Source organism: Excalfactoria chinensis, chromosome 1 (assembly GCF_039878825.1).
Source record: "Excalfactoria chinensis isolate bCotChi1 chromosome 1, bCotChi1.hap2, whole genome shotgun sequence".
NCBI classification, from domain to species: domain Eukaryota; kingdom Metazoa; phylum Chordata; class Aves; order Galliformes; family Phasianidae; genus Excalfactoria; species Excalfactoria chinensis.
In genome coordinates, this window is record NC_092825.1 from 41691572 (window position 1) to 41709229 (window position 17658).

A 17658-nucleotide genomic window follows, 5' to 3' on the forward strand; every position below is an offset into this window, starting at 1 on the left:
TATTGTCATCTGTGACCTTTGGTTTTCTGTCCTTAATGGTGAAACACTGGCTCTTGACTTCTGCTGTTCCCATGAAAGTGAAAATGGTGCCATTTCAGTGATCAACATACGTCTTTTGTATTTTGCAAATTGCAAGCTCAGAAATAAACATGAATAGAACAGTGTTTCTTGGTGAAAAGACTACGTTGATTTTTATCCTTATGCCAAAGAACAATAGATCACAAAACACTATTGCCCAAAATAGTCACCTTATGGACAGCTGAGGCAATCACTTCTCATCTGATACACCTAAAATAAAGTATCAGTGAAGTCTGCTCCGGTCCTAGCAAGAAGATCTCTTATTGAAGTGAGTGCCCTGACACCAGGCAACTGAGCATGTGTGATCTCAGTCTCACACTTAATCAGCAATTCTATCCTGAACAACAAATAAATAAATAAAAATAAAATAAAACAAAATAGAAAAGGCATTTGTAAAATAAATAAATAAATAACGCTTAAATCAGACATTCCTGTGGAAAGAATCAGTGTCAGGAAGCAGATCGCTTCCAAAAGATATAAATAAACAAAGAACTTATGCCGTCAGACAGGTTTTCCGACAGTTCTATGAGTATAAGGGAACTTAATGTCACTTTCTAGATTATGCTAATCTATTAGAAATTTTCACTTGGTACATGAGCTCATACATCAACAGTCCCCTTCATGCACTCCTTAGCACACTTCCTTCTGGGATCTCCAGACACAGAACTTATAATGATCATCACATTTCCAAGGATGTCCAGCTTTTGTGGTCTTAGTCTAAGCACACAATACTTGGTGGTCTCTGTGAAGCATCAGTAAGTAGTTTAATATCTGAGTTCTTCGAAGTATCATCTAAGAGTTGCATTCTTTTTCTTAAGATAATTTTTGGATGCTTTCACTCAAGAAAAAAAGTTTATAACTCAAAAGCACTCTTAAAGTACTGAAACCAGGAGATAAACGTGAACATAACACTGATATCCTTAGCATATTTTTTTTCTTGTTGCAGTTTGCTGTGGCATTTACTACAGAAATATGCAATTCTGATACATTATTCAAAGGCCTCTGAATACTTTTGGGCTTTTTGTGTTTTTTTTTTTTTCCATAATAGAAACCATGGAGCGTTTCACAATGTTTATTAAATCTATACACAAGAAAGTTTGAAGTAGATGTTCTTTCATCCTGTTGATTACTTTTCAGTCAAATGTCTTTTCCCTGTCCCTTTTTCTGCCATAACTTCTTTGTTTAATCCTACTTGTATCTAATTCAGTAGTGAACAGGAAGCCAATTCCAAGGAGCAGTAGCTCTATACACGTACCCACCTATATCCAGCCATATTCAGAGGTGTTTAATAATGTAAAGCTACCTTTTCTACGCCAGTTCCCATCAGCTTCTCTAGGATACTAGATAGCTTCTGCTTAGGAATATTTGGAAATACTACAAAATAATTATGGGTTGGGTTTTTTTTTCTTTGTTTTTATTTATTTATTTATTTTTTTATTTTTATTTTTCTTTGCCATAGAAATGCCACAGCACTCTTGTCATTGCTCTGTACTTCGTCTGCTCATAGAGTGCTTGTTTGGCTTCCCTGGGAAAAGATCAGATTCCCAAATCCCAAACCCAGCAAGTTATTCTTTGGCCTTCAGACTGTCCACAGTATACATCTGCTATTTTCTATCCCTGGGCACTTGCTTGACTTTGTGATGTGAAGAGAATAACATTTAATTATTTATTTAATTAATGCTTCATTTTTGTCTTGGTGTTGGGAACTGCAAAGTAAGTGTGAGTAGGTTGCACTGGGCAGAGAGAGAATTTAGCACAACAGCACACATTGTCATTTGCTTGTGCAGGGCCACAAAATAGTTACTATAAAGCATGTGGTCACTGGGCTTGGGACAGGCACGTGTGATATCTATCCAGAATCTCTAGGACAATTCAGCCTTTTATTTCCAGCCTGCAGACCTTCTGTAGAAACCAGAGCTATATTGTGCAGTTGAAGAGTTCAGAATGCATAAAGCAATACTTGGGTCTCTTAGGATCAAAAGGTAAAGAAAAATACTGTGAGAAGCTAAGAAAATTACTAGCTTTAAATAAGCAGTGAGAGAAAGCAAAGGCAAACACTTCATTGTCACTGCATTATGCAGTTCAGTGTTTGTCCAGATGCTCTGTTGCCTGATACTTACTGACTACCACCAAACCATTCTCAAAACACTTTTCTACTGTGATTTTCTTTTTCTTTCAAGCTAAAATTGGAATGTCTGTTGTCCATTCCCTGTTGAGCTGGACTGAGATCCAATTTCATGGACTGAGACCAGCTGCTAGGTACCAGAAGCAGTGAAGCTGCTGGGGAAAAGGTGCTATGTACTTTTAGCTTTAAAAGCATGCATTTGGAGTTAATGTTTTTGGCTCCAGAAATTCTCATATGATCATCTTAGGAAGCTCCTGAAGTCCAGAATCATGGAGAAATGGAAATGTTTTAGAACTGTGGAGTAACACTGCCCCTGAGTACGTGTCAGACAGACCACGCTGCTCCCCAACACAAAGTTTTCAATGTAGAATGATAGAAGACAGTAAAACATTATTATTGTTCTCACTGATTTATATAATGTTCCCAAGCTTTTAATATTTCATTACCAAACTGTCTTTTCATTCCTCTTCATCTTGTTTTTCAGGAACAATTGCCAACTGCTTTACATATTCCACAAGAAGACTAAGGAAAAAAGTAGCTATGGGCATGTGGTCACCTTTCATCAGTTTGGGGGATTCACTCTTCTCCTGCCAAGATCCTGACTTTCTTATTTTCTTAATGAGAGAACAGTAGAGACTGGCTTAGCATGGTTGGACTCTAATACAGGGTCAAAGTGTAGTGAGCTGGGCTAAAAGTTGTTAAATAGGGAGGTTGTAACATGAGTGAATATCACCTACAGGAACGTCACCAAAGAAACAAGAGTGATCCAGGGAAAATGCTTCAACAGTTGCAGAAGACAACATCCCAGTACTGGCCAGAGGATTCTCTGCAACATGCTGCTCCGTGCATGCTGCAGCTTTAGGAAGGCTCCCTCCTACCTGTTGTTTGCAATGTATCTAAGATGTTCTGCAAACTGGCTTGCAAAATAAATTTGATAGCTCTGTGCTTGGGCTAAAAGGTGACAGCAGACAAGCATGCAGAGCCCAGAAACAAGGCTGGGGACACTACAGTCAACTACCATCAAAAAACATACTGCAGAAGGACAAGCTGGCCACTGAAATCCCCATCGCTAAACAGAACTGAAAAGAACAGTAAACCCATTGCTTCTCAACTTGTGAGACGGGTTTATATAACCATGAGCCATCAGCTCTTTCACTTCAAGTACTGCCTCAGCTTACGTGGCATTGTAACAATCTGGCTTTGATGGAGAAAAATGTGAAGGAATGTGTTCCCAGGGGAGTAATGCAATATACAGACGATGTGAGTAAGAAGGCGGGTGTGCTGGTAAATGATACACATTTCCATCCAGAACATTTTTATTACTCTTGGAACAAAATTAAAGCTTGTTTCTACTCTCATTTGCTGAAGGTTAATCCAGATTTCTGAGACGTGCCCAGATACAGATATAATCTCTTTAATCAACTGCTCTTCCCATTCATTTCTCTAGGTTTTTGGTTTTCTCCTGCACTGCTGCTATTGGAGACATACCGAAAGGAATGCGAAAGAAAAAAATACAAGTGGAAACAACAACTACAAAAAAACCCTCACCTCAGACAAACAGAAAAATAAAGAAGTCTCAGGATTGTCAGTTACAGATTCAGTACAAGACTAGATGTTTAGACAGTGATAAAACATGCAAAAGATAATTTAAAAATGATACGGCTGCATTACAGAAATATCTTAAGCATTCCTTTGTTTTTAATCTCCTTCTTTACGGTTTCTTAATCAACATTTTCTTTATTATAAAATATCCTTTAGCACTTGCATTAAGATAAATATCTGCTACAATCCCACTTCCTCATCTAGCATCTGATGCTATTCAGCTTGAACTGTTATTGTCTGCATCTCAGAAAATCCACTATTCAGTCTTTCCACAATTTCTAAGTGTATAAAGCTTTTTATCTCCTGAGTTTGTTAATTTGTTCCATCATTCTTCTTTTGCACCTCGCTGATCTCACACTTAATCCCTCTAAAAAGTATGTCTCAGGCACCGTCTCAACTGAATTATCACTGTCAAAAACAGATGTTAAAAAGCCACCTACCATCTCCATAAAAATTGTTCCCCTCCTTAAAAGCTTATTAAGATTCCTGAGGCTCCAGTACACCCGACAATTCTCTCAGACTTCCTGATTCTGAGACAGAAATATTTTTGTTCATCGTCTTCAATAAGTTTCTTAAACCCTATTTATTTTCAGCAGACATTTTATGTCTCATGACATACGTTCCATTTCACTGACTTCATCTGATGGGATTTCCAATTTCTGGAATATTATTACTACGTCTCACTGAATGTTTTCTTCATTCCCATTATCTGGATTTGGTGTGATCTTTCTGTGTTACACTACTGAGAATGCCAGAGTATGCCAGTAGCGCTTTTCTTTCCTTATGAAGCGGTACTCAGGACTAAGCCAGCAGGGTCACTCCACAGTTTAGCACCTCTCTTGGTAAGTGTACATCAGCAGAAAAGTAAGAAGAGTAATATTTTTAGAAAAGTCTGACTCTAAAAGAAATCAGATCCTGGACCGTTGACTAGACAACTGTCTGCATGGTATTTACATGAACTACCACTGATCTGACAAAAAACAACAGTACATTTCAAGTTTAGCACCCCAGATCCAGCAAATACGTCTCATATGAAAAGCACTAAGAATACTGTAAATTCCCACAACAGTATTGGACCTCTGCTCCTGGTTAGCTTTTGCAACATGCTACATCCTGTTAACACCACGGCTATTAAAGATCTATCTGAGATTTCAGTTTACCTTAGTATAGGCCTTGGAACAAAACCAGACTGTGATCATCTGTGGCTGTGTCTTTCCCACTGAAGCTGACAGCTGATACAAGACCACTAATGTACCACACATCTGCATCACTCATATCCCCTCGAAAAATAATTACCAGTCTCCTCTCCTTGATATATTTTGCATCTCAGTGCCTGGTTCCAGATGCTACAGAAGACCCTCAAGGGCATCACTGCCTTAGGAGCTGCATCTGTTAAAATGAGAAGTGGTCTGCTCTACAGACCTACTGTCATGACAGCTGTAAAATATGTTGTAATCATTTGTACTGCCGAGGCCATGGAGAGAAACATTTTCCATTCCCCCCATGTGTGTAGATTAATGGAGACAGTTTACAGAGAACACGCTTTAGCCCACGCTGTCCCACTGGCTCTCACATTCTTGAGGAGATGCTGGTGAAATTACCCAAGAGAAGGTCAAATAAGCACCTCTTGAAGAGGCTTTTCCAGGATCTTGGTCCCATTTTATTTACAAATATAGATGTAGCAAGAGTATCTAGGATTGCCTTGGATGCTTATCAACCAAGTTCCATCAAACATACACCTGTATTTGTGGCGTGTCATTTCAGTGTGAGCAAGAATATGAGATGGCTTAAACACTTTAAAGCCAATGTTTACTATTCATACTAAAAGAGGAATGTTCTTATGTTTTTATTCCACATATTCAATAAGAGGTAGTCCAGTAAGTTTCTTGTCTTGAAACACGGATTTTATTTTTTTTTTTTTCTGCAGCTTGTCATCTTATAATAAGAGATAATCAAAACATTTCATCCAGAATTTTAATGATAAATGTACCAGATGTCTAATTTAAACAGCTGTTATGAAAAATACAGAAACGCAGAGAGAAGGATCTTTTTGTCCACAAGAAGACAAATTGGATCTCACATTCTTGCACTGTGGATAAAATGTGAGCAAATGTGCTTATTTTGAAATTTTCCAACAATTTAAAATAAATGTCAAGTTATACTATGACCAACAATTTCCGTTCATCTTGCATCACAATTTCCCTGACCTAATTTGACAGACTACATTAAAGAAAGCCAACCTATTTATCAACACTACCGGGTTTGTCTCATGTGTTCTTTTTCTTCTCTTTCTGGAATTAAATCAACCACTGACTCAGAAGTTTCCTCAAGTTTGCAAATAAGTGACCTTAGGGTTTAATCGGTAGTAAAAGTAGAAGCAGGTGGGAAGAATCCTTGTAATTTTGTTTATAAGAACATACTTCCAGAAATACTGCCTGAACTCAGTGGAAACGTAGCTTTAATTTTCCTCTTATAAAGGATAACTTAACTAATGTTGCAGGAAAATGATCCACTTCAAATATTTATGTGTGTTCTCTTGCAGCCTGTTAAAAATCTCTTCGGGCAATGGCAGCAATATGTGTTACAGTTCTTGCATTTGGATTTTGAACATGAACATAAGGAGCAGGAGTCAGTTACATCATCCTCAAACATTTCTTTGAGTCATACAGAGGCATCAGATTTGAGGAAGGTCATCTTGCTTGACATCAGAAGTCCTGAAATAATATCTGATATGAAAGCAGCAACAATTCAGATAATAATGTTCTATTCAAAACTCATCCCATGAAGGGGTTGTTAACAGAATATTGTACGAAGAAAGGCAAATAAATAAACTTAAGACTTTGTGTGACTTTAAGAGAAATATGAATGTAGTCCAAGCTAGGTGTTATGTCTTTACTGTTTAGATGTTAGAGTCCATTTCTGCTTACATGCTAGTGAATGATCCCCAGAGACTGCAGAAGAGAAAAAATTTCAAAGTGTTAAGTGATGAATCATTAGAACTTAGTGGAAAGTTGACTGTGGCTGAATCAGAATTCAAAAAGTGCTGTGCTTAAAAAACACATAGGGCATATCTAAAGAGTGAAGGGTAAGCTTTGTGTAGCCAGCAGACTTTTAAACACTTGCCTAAAGGCTTGATATTTGAGCTTATGCAGCTATTCTTTGCGCATCTACATAAAACCAAAACTTGTGAGTTTCAATAAAATATCATTCATTCATTCATGGCAACGTGCCTCAAAAAACAAACAAACAAACAAACAAAAAAAAAAACCTTAAAATTGTTTAAAGTACTTTCTTGCATTGTTATATTTTGCTATGCTATGTCTCCTCTACAACATCCCTTTCCTAAGGCTATTAACAGAATATCAGCTTAAAATCTATAAAAACAACTGGAACATCTTCCATACAGTGATACAAACAGTAAAGCAGAACAAAGTTCTTCTAACGTTCTTATATTATGATTGCTTGAGAGTCACTGACTAGTGGCTAGTATTGAGTCATTTCTATATAGATAAGTGGGATTATTTCTTGAATCTGGAATCATAAAGTATCCAAAGGGTGTTTGAAGTAAACAGTTACAACCAAAAAGAAAACATAACAAAAACAAAACAAAAAAACAATATAGATGGCCTCAAATTAAAGAATATTAAATATATTTTTTAAAAAGTTACAATATTGTACGCATTTATTCCATATCATTATCATGAAATAAGACCTCAGGACTATCAGAAAAACTGAGAAAAGACAAAGAATAGAAACCAAAGAATGAAAATCTCCCTTCTCTCACCCTTTCTTTCCTTTCAGGGTAAGACAGCAAGATCTTTCTTCCAGTCCTCTGTACAGCAAATCAGGTACCTACAAGGTCACAATACTCATTTGAAAATTATATTAAAAATGTATTTATTCAATAAAAAAACCACCACCACCAACAGCAACAACAAAACAGTAATAATTCAGTGCAGCTTCAGATGTGGATGTGCTACTTTTGTCTGTTAATTTCACTGGAGAAAAGTGACTGAAGACCAAATAGAGCTTTCAATAAACACCTCCGTTTTCTCAATCTTGTCTGTGCTTAAGCTTCCTCTAAAGGTAGTCAACAAGGTACTTTCTCTCCACATTGTTCTTTGGGATCAATAGGGATACTTACAGTATGCTGGAGAACAGGCCTAGATGATGCAATTGAGTGTATAAAGCCACTGTTCAAAACCTTACTGCATTCAGTTATGCACGCACATTTTACCCTGTGTCTGCAGAACGCTAACCCTCTGCTAAACAAGTACAAGCATCTCTCTCCTTCTCTTCCTCTCCCTCTCTGTCTCTCATCTTTCTTTCACCAGAAATGTTATTCCACTGAAGTACATGGGAAATAGGCTATATTCCTTTTTTATTTTATTTATATATATATATATATTAAGATACAAATACAATTCCCAGGAGACCAGGTTAACAAATTTACTAATTAAATGTATGTAAATAATAATAATGGTAATAAAAATATAAAGAAAATGATCAGCTAAGACCCTTGGAGAGCTTTTTGGTTGCCTTTCATGGTAAGAAAATGAAGGCTTATTTTTAACTGAAGCTTTTAGTGAAGCAGCAATTCCTCTTTATTTTCAACCAGATGGGAGCGCATGGAATGTTATTTTTTATTTTAAAAATAAGTAATCATTTTTGCCATCAGAACTCAAATAGGACTCGCACTGATCACAATACTAGTGGCTGAAAGGTTTGTGCATATTTGTGGTTTCTTGAATAAATATCAGTCATTCAATTTTGGTGTTCTCAAATTTGTGGAATGTAGTATTTGGAAGGGTACAAGAGCTGAGAATCGTTCCACTCCAAGAAACAAATGCTTCCAATCTTATTACACCGGATAGAAGAAATGCTTTTTGTTTTGCTTTGCTTTTTCCTATGGGGGCACAAGAACAAACAAAGTCTCAACTACACTTAGCAACAATTGAACTCACTGATAAAAAGATTTTGCTTATTTTAGGTATGCTGATGACACTTAGCTTATCAATAGCTTGTTCTTTTTTCAATTATTTATTTTTTTTTAGGAAGGGAATTGATGGCTTCCAGTCTCACAGTCTTGATTGTCTGTTCCTGCCCAGTATTTCCAGTATACGCTGCAAAAATCCAGTTCTAAAAAACTAAGCCAACACCACAATTTATTTTTTTTTTCTGTATGAAGTCTCTGATGAGTAAGTTTTTTACAACTGTTTTAAAAGTCTTTTTAAAATGTAAAAAAGCCCCAAACCAACCAACCAAACAAACAAACAAAAAAAAACCAACAACCATGACCACGGTTTGCCAGAACTATCCTTACAGTTTATGCAGTGAGGTCTTCTGCACTTTCTATTGCTCAGCTGCAGACAGAGGAACTCACCTCCACTGCCTTACCTACTGCCAAATGGGACACATTCATGAGGAAGCCACATCTGAAGAAAGAAACATCTGGGAATACTGCATACAGTAACCATGCCGGTTAGTGGCAGAATTTCTTCCACTGGATGATAACTGTCATGTAAGTGCCAGGAATGCTTGTCACTGGAAAACTGTTATATTTCCAGAAACAGGCAACTAGTGTTCTCTTTGGTACTGCTTAAAGGATTCAGGGCCCTTGAAACCCCGCTGAAAATGGCTATTTTTGAAATTATACCCATATTTAATTAAATGTCACTAATAGAAGTGTTGTTTATGAGGTTTTAGTTTGTCTTAGGCTACACAAAACTATGATTGGAGAAAAAAAAAAAAAAGAAAAAAAGAAAGAAAACATAAAGGATCTGCTGAATTTGGTCCCATTGTACTTCTGGTTACTCACCATGCAGTCACCACCAAAGGTGTCCCTAGCAACAATAAATTGTAATCAAGCAATAAATTGATAAAGTTTGGAGGAATCAGAAAATCAGTGGAGAGATAGATGAGGGTATACATACACACAAGAAAAGAAATTAAAAAAAGTGAAAGGATAGAGGGAGAAAAAGAAAGAAACTGTAGTGACACAACATAGAGCTCAACCAAATGAGACTCAGAGCTGCAGAAAAGATTATAATAAAGAATAGATATGTAAGAGAAGGTCTCATCAGGGGCTGCACCACTGAAATCTGTTGCACACACTGCCCATTGCCCTCTGAGGACAGGAGATGCTGTGAGACACACAACTGGGTGACACCTACTCTGCTGCCCACCAACCCTCACTGAAGAGGAACTGGACAAAGCACCTCAGTGGAGAAGTGACACGGATTAAGAAGTCCTCTGGAGCAGTGGGTACAGCAGCACCATCATTTGTTTGGTTGCAAACAAGCAATTGGCAGCCTCCTTCCTGTCTCTGTCCCCACAGGAAGACCAAGGGTGAAAAAACTGGCAAGTGAAGATTAAAGAGCTTTAAAATTGCATCTAACTCTGTTTCTTTCATCTCCAGCTACATCTTTGCAGTGCTGCTGTCACGCTGAGAAGACAGACAAAAAATGTTGGCCTGTCTTTTCCTGCCTTTTTATTTATTTATTTATGTATTTATTGGGTGTTTGAAAAGTTGTGAATTCCTTGCCAGATGATCCTCTACACAGTAACCCAAGTTAACAGCTTCTTCCTGCATCAGTAAACAACCTACAAAAAAATAAGTGGCTGCCTATACTTGTATGTTCCAGCTAGAGACTAATGGCAAATGATGAAGTTGAAGGAAAATAAAAACAACATTAAAAGCAGAAAGAACAGAAATCCATAAGGACAATTATTATTAAAACCTGAGCATATAACTGGAGGATTGACATTTATACAAAAATAAGTCAAAACAAAACGAAACAAAAGCCTCTCTCTGTGTGAGGTACAGCTCTAAGATTTGTGGGAGGACTTTTCTGAAGAAAACAAAGAGGAAAAACAAACACAAAAAACAGCCAATCTAGCTACAGAGATTTCTGTAATTATGATCTTTAGTAGAATATCTACGCTAAAAAGTCACACTCCTCCTTCTCACTTACATAATTTGTTCTTCAACAAGACAATAAGAATATCACAGGATAAGCAAGTGAGATTGAAGTAGGCAACTAAGAGTGGACTTAGTGTGTATCTATACAAATTTATGGGACTATGAAAATACTCATGAGGGACTGATTAGATAGGAAGGGGAAAGCGAGGAGCATTCATCCACACACTGAAACAGGGATGGAGAGGACGCTCCTGCTTTCAAATACAATTTTCACTGCTAGAGTGAACGTTCTAATTTCAGCCTTTAACATTCACTTATAAAATGAACTGATGTCAGGATAGATCCTCCCCACCCCTCAGTCCCTCACACAAACAAATACAATTTTCAGAGTTTCACATACATCACATAGGTTTAAGATCCTCCGAACTCTCTAAGGCCCCAAATAAACAAACAGTGTTCAAGATTTGACACATGGGTTGCACAAAACTTCAAGTTCTCCTTTGCTGTTTATCTTGCTCCACAGCTGCTGCTCTGAACAGCTTTTCTTGTATTCCCACACTCCTTTCCTCTAAAAACTGCTTTACTTGCATGGGGTGGATGCACTGGAGATGAGATATCTCGTTTGTATGCTACTGAAGTAAAAGTGTGAAATGAAAATGAGTTTTCAGTTTCTTTGCATCACTGCAAAAGCTGTGCAAGGGAGAACAGCTCACACATACACGGGTCCTGGGAGGAAGCTTGCACCAATTTCACAGAGGCACTCTGGAAGAAAATGAGGTGCTAGAGGGAGACTTACACTAGTAGAATCAGTAAGAATGATTTGGTGTGCTTTCGTTCTGTTTAAATTTCAAGACTGAGAGCTACACAGCTCTGATGAACAAACAGTTTCAGTGGCTACAGTAACTTTTGAACGGGCATTTATTGTCTGCTTTTACTATAACAACAAAACTGTGAAAGCAATACTCCTATGGCAGCCAGGGCCTGTGAGAGTGTGTGTGTGCGTGTGTGTGCATGGAATAAAAGGGAGGAGAGGAGCTCTGGGCTGCAGTTGCCACTTGGAGTACGTCTGGTTTGTGCTTGCTAACCTTCCTGCAGCTTCCAAGAACAGTTCAGTAAATCATGCCTCTCCCAGTGAAACTGCATGTACACCACTGTACAATTTCAGCAGGGATCCAGATGTGAGCAATTAGGCCATGCTGTGCTATTATGCAGCCTCCCATATGTGAGACATGGTTAAATAAGAATAAACCCACTCCTTCTCAAAAATGCACACAGTCCTTCCCAGACAGGCAGTGGTTAGCCCTTGCTGGCAGATCCAAGGAGTACTTTCCAAACTCATGGTCTGAATACATGCCTAGACGAAGTATGGGCTGTGCTGGGAGATGGTCTGAAGGCCTGATGCTCTCCTCTTGTTCCACAGATGTGAAGAGGACTGGCAGAGAGGCTGGTGGGCGGCCACGTTGCACACAACCCCTTCCTGGCCCTCAGCCACCCTGCTCAAACAACCAGGAAGCAAAACTCACCTGACTGGACAGACTCTGTTATTTGGACTGAACCCCCTGAGGAGAGAACATCTAGGAGTGCTCTAAGTCCCTTTTGGACTTGAGGCTTCGCAGGTCCTCAGAGGAAGATGTTGTTTCCATTTGGTGTCAGTTTTATGTGACGAAATTCCAGAAAAAAAAATAAAAAAATATTTAAAAAAATTCATCTACAGAAAGCTGGAGATTGTTTAGGCCTTTGGTAGAGTCTAAACACAGAGCAACAAGCCATTCGGGTTGAGTTTTGTTTCCTCAAGAGATTCCAGCCTGCTCTGAATCCAGTAAACAAAAATTGCCACTGGGGAAGGCAGATGTTTTTTTTTTTTTATTTTCTCTTCAGAAGTCATGGATGTAATTCTGTGTTCTGTGACTGAGGAAAAAAATCTTGGAGTGCCTGGAAGGCCCACGTTAGTCAGATGTTGATTGAAAAGCTATATGACAGCTCTCACACTAAAGACAAATAGACAGACACTGCCAACAGACTTCAAGACATTAAGGATACCATTCCAGCTCTCCTCCAAAACTATAACACTGCATAAACTATTAGTTGCTCACTCTGATATCTAAAATGCTGTTCTAGTACTGATGTATCTGGCAGGTCTGTTGGACCACGCTGAGCTGACTGTAACAGGTGATTATGCCGAGAGAAACGATGGCTTTTCTATGCCTTTGACTCTCTTAAATCCATATCTGAACTACACTCACTTGCCCAGAAAAGCCCACAGTTCATCCAACCAAGAGATCATCTAAGAGTTAACTTAACCAAGAGTTAACTATGATCACAGCATGCTCACAACAGCTGAATATTTAAGGGAGCAGGGAGATGACAGCAACCATTTAAGTGGATGAAATGACTTTTGTAAGAACTATATTCACAAACCTCATTAGACAATATCAGATATGAAAAAAATATATATGTTGACCCTTTAGTTTCGAATATGTTTGCAACACTTCTGAACAAAGTCTAATCTACACTGACAACCTATGCATTTCTGAAGCTCAAACACCTAATTACCATACTTGGCTTTTTGTTTTGTTTTTTGTTTTTTTGTTTTTGCTAAATCTTCAAAGAATGGGCCGCACAAGTGCATTTCACAGTCTGGCCTCATTGTAGCCTTTTTAGCTATAGAGGTTTGGCTCTGCCTGCTGGCTGATATGTCACCTGTCAGAAAGCCCTTTCCTTTTGGTGTAGATTCCTGATCAATCCATCTGAGCAGCAACACTGAGCACAGCACGGAGAACTTTCTGCATTTCAGTTCCTCCACAGGAATGTCTGGGGCTGCTGGGATCCTGCTTTGACCCTGCAGGCAGCTGAGGAAGCAGAGAATGTGCTCCTGAAGGCCAGAACAACCACAAGAAATTTTCATCTGCAGGTCTGGGTGTTTTCATTTATTATTTTTGTCAGTCCTATGGCAATGACAAAGCCTTCTCAACAATGGTGGATTTCATAGCACCCTTTTTCTCTTAGCACGTGACCCCACCAGGCTGCACAGCAACATAAGTTAGCAGCCCCAGCAACACTTTTTCTTGTGCTTTTTTTCATGTTTGTTTTGTTTTGTTTCATGAAGTCTTCTTTCCCAGATAAAGATGCACACTCCTGTACGGTGATGCATACACAAAGAGCATTTCCTTTCCATTGATATGGAGCGCTTATAGCACCAGACAGCGGTGTCTATCCCTTCTTCCCTTTTGATCCTCAGACTTTCTCAGTATCCTGCAGGTGACCTGTAAAAAGACCTCAACTTTTCAAGTTTTTGTTTGTTTGTTTGTTTTTAAGATGAACCTAAACTTCAGCAGTGAGCCCTGCCAAAATTTCTTCTGAAGATAACCACGGTCACCCTTCAGCTACTGCTAGCAGTAGTTACTACAGAACTGAATTCCTGGTGCAGGGTGAAAGAACTTTTCTGGCATCAGGATGAAACCAGGGGTTTGATATATTTGCTGCAGAGGATTTCTCAAACTGCATGCTTAATTACAGTCTTTTTTTTTTCTTTCTTTCTTTCTTTCTTTCTTTCTTTCTTTTTATTATAGCTGCAAACTAATGAATAAAGTGGTAGTTTACAAGCTCACCAAAGCTGAATGCATGGAACATTTCAAAGAAAGAGCACATGACAAAGCATCATATTTATCTCACAAGTTGTAACATGGGCAGCAATTTATCAGAAACCTTCCTCTGTCATTTCATGTAGAATTCTTTCCAGCCCCTGCTACGTGGTATATTAACAATCCCTTTCCATCCAAAGCAGTGGTAAGACACGCTTCAAAACTGCACTTTTTAAAGACTATGCGTGACCTCTCCATTCTTTAGGTCTTCCCAGAATAGGATGATGAATACAGTCTCTCTTGTATGAATGTTAAACATGGTCAACAATGTTTCTGCCGCATGTGGTGACTGTAAGGCCTACTATAAAATACACCGAAGGGTGACAGTATGCAAACTTACAATGCTGGTAAAACTGGACAGCTGTAGATGCCTGAAAAAGTCTTCAGGAAACAAACAAACAAACAAACAAAAACAACCACTGAATTCTGGTATAAAAAAATCTGAAAGAGAATTTGAAAGCTCTACCCAAAGAAGTGTGTAGCTCAGATATCCGTATTTCTGACTTTTGACCAGACATCCAGACACCAGCTGAGGCAATACCAAAAATGCAGCACTGGGTAGGACCTCACTGCCCTCTGCCTCCTGCTACCCACAGCCCAGCAGGCTCTGAGCAGTTGATACAGCTGCTCCTGGCCACCAGTGACCTGAGCCAGCCTGGCTCAGTGCAACCACCAGCAGACTGAGGTAGAAGCTACAGCAGGCTGGGAAACTCTGGTGCTCAACAGGATACCACAGTTGTGCAGACTTGAGTATTAAAGAACCATTTTCTCCTCTTTTGTTTGAAATTGATGTGTGCTCTCTCCCACTCTACATTTCATTCTGAGGTCTGGTTTTGCTTAACCCTGAAATGCAAAGGGAATAATCTAGGCTTGAAAAAAACCAAAACCATCACCCCCACAGAAACACCCACTAAGTGACACCCACCCCACTGCAACTTCAGACATTTCTCCAGCAGCAAACCTGAGAATGGTTTTTCCACTCAAAGATGCAAACTGGCCTGAGTTTGCTAATACCTGTAATACCACACATGAAACCTTCAGCATGCCTCTAAACTGTTTCAGATATTCTGACCCAGACTGCCTATACAGCAAGGGTGGGGCCTTTTGACTGGAGGGGGGAATAATCCATAATCTCCCCTTCTCATCTCCCCCAGATCTGCTGCTGCAACGCTGGAGTTTAGCAAGCCCCAACACCGCCCCTTGGTGGCTGGAGCCACCTCATGCGGCATGCCACGGCAACACAGGGGGCACCAGGGTGTTCCTGGAAGGTGTAAACTCCCCCATCATCCCGAAGGGATTCCAGCATGAGATTGGATTTAGCAGGATGTGATGTGTCCCCCCACCGAATTAAGCCTTTGCCTACCCTACCCTGAACCCATGTGTTGGTCCATGCAGACAGGCGTGCTGCCTGGTCCACAATTCCTTTAGTGCATTGCATGAGTTTAATTTTGTGCTCTGAACAGCAAGGGAGTGCTGAGGTACATAACTGATTCCTTCCCCAGACAACATGGAGTCAGCAGACTCAGTGCACATGTGTGAGAGGTGGGAAGAGGTGCAGATGGAGCAAGGCAGAGGTGCCTGTACCACACCTCTGCACCTCCCCACAGTGCTGGCGTGGCCCCACTACAATCACAGCACTTTCACAGTTGCTCTGTGTTTTGTAACAGCCAAGAATACTCTGCACACAGCCACCTTCCGGGCTGAGCGTGACAGCAAGGCAAAGGATGCTGAGTGTTCACTAGGTCCATTTTCCCTCTCCCTGGCAATGCACACATCAGTCACCAAGGGCCATTGGCACTGGTCACGCAGTCACCGCCATGTGTACGAAGGCAGGGTGATCAGCTGGTCCTCTGAGGCCTCACTTCTCCACTGAATCCCAAACACTTTGGCATGTGCACAGCAACCAGATGTGGCCAAGCCTGGAGATCAGGCAGAGCACAGCACGCTCCTTGTCAGTGGAGCAGCAGCAAAGGGAGTAATAACGAGGCCAACACGTAAGGAAGTAACGTTGCCAGCCCAGGTGGGAGCGCTCCTCACTCCCAAGTGGGGCCGTATATCACCAGTCTGATGCCCTTTGCAGCAGGCTCTGTGCTATCAGATTTACCCTTTTTCAAGACAAGGGCTGATGGCTCCGTTATCGGGCCCAGCCAGAGCCGACTGCTGGGTGACACAGAGCAGATGGCCTGCATCTACTGAAGCCTGGGACAAAAGATGGAAGCTGGAGATTACAGCAAAGCGCAGCTGACCGATAAGCGTGTTTAACTTTCACAGAGATTAGCTGTGAGAACAGGAAGGAGCTCTGTCTCTCCCTTCTGTTTGTTTAGCTTTCCTTAATTGTTTATTTTAAGGATGAAAAACATGCCCGCTCGGTCTTATCAAACAAATTAAAGCAAGCCGAGGGGAGAGGCCTCGCCCCGCCGCGCACACCACCGCCCGCCCGGCGGCAGCAGGCTCTACCCCGCCCAGCGCCACGTCCGCGGGCGGCTGGAGGCTGGCGGCGGCCCCGGGTCCGCCTGGCTCCCCTGGCCCCGCCACAGGCGGCGAGCGGGCCGCGTGGGCGCCCCCTGCTGGCTGCTCCGGGTCTGCCTGGTTCCCCCGGTCCCGAGACAGGAGGAGAGCGGGCTGCGCGGGCGCCCTCTGCTGGCGGCTATGTGGCGGCGGCTCGGGGCTGGGAGCGGCCGTGGGAGCCGCGTGAAACTGCTGTGAGAGAGAAGGATGCTGTCAGCAAGTGTAAAAAGCAAAGCAGTGCTATTGAAGTCTGATTTGCTCTGTCACCTGTCATCCTCAGTGGGGAGAAGAGTTTGGGATTTTCCTTTCTGCTTTATTTTTAAAGGCTGTAAAGAGATTATTACACTAATATGTGGGCAAGGAAAGCACAGCCAATAGAAACAATGCGCTTCTTGTGTTTTAAACCATGGGGTACACCAAACTTGATTGCAAGGTTTACAGTGGAATTGCACAGAAACCAGCTGTACATCCTGGCAACCCACATCACGCAGCTAACATCAGCCTGCAGCTTCACCTGCTGTCCCCCTTGTTGCCACTACAAGAAGTTATGTACGGGGCAGCAGCATGGGGCTAGGCAGGGTGGTTGGCTATCCTCAGAGCCTGCAGCCCTGCATGGCTGCCCACGGACTGCTTGTACTGTAGCAACACAGCAAGCTGCTTCTGTGACTTCACCGACAGGAGTGTGATCTGAGTGAGAATGTTGATTTGTTTCAGTCAGCACAGCAGCTGAGGGCCCCCTTTAGGGCTGAAGCCTCGTAGGTATTTACGATTGGTAGTAAAAC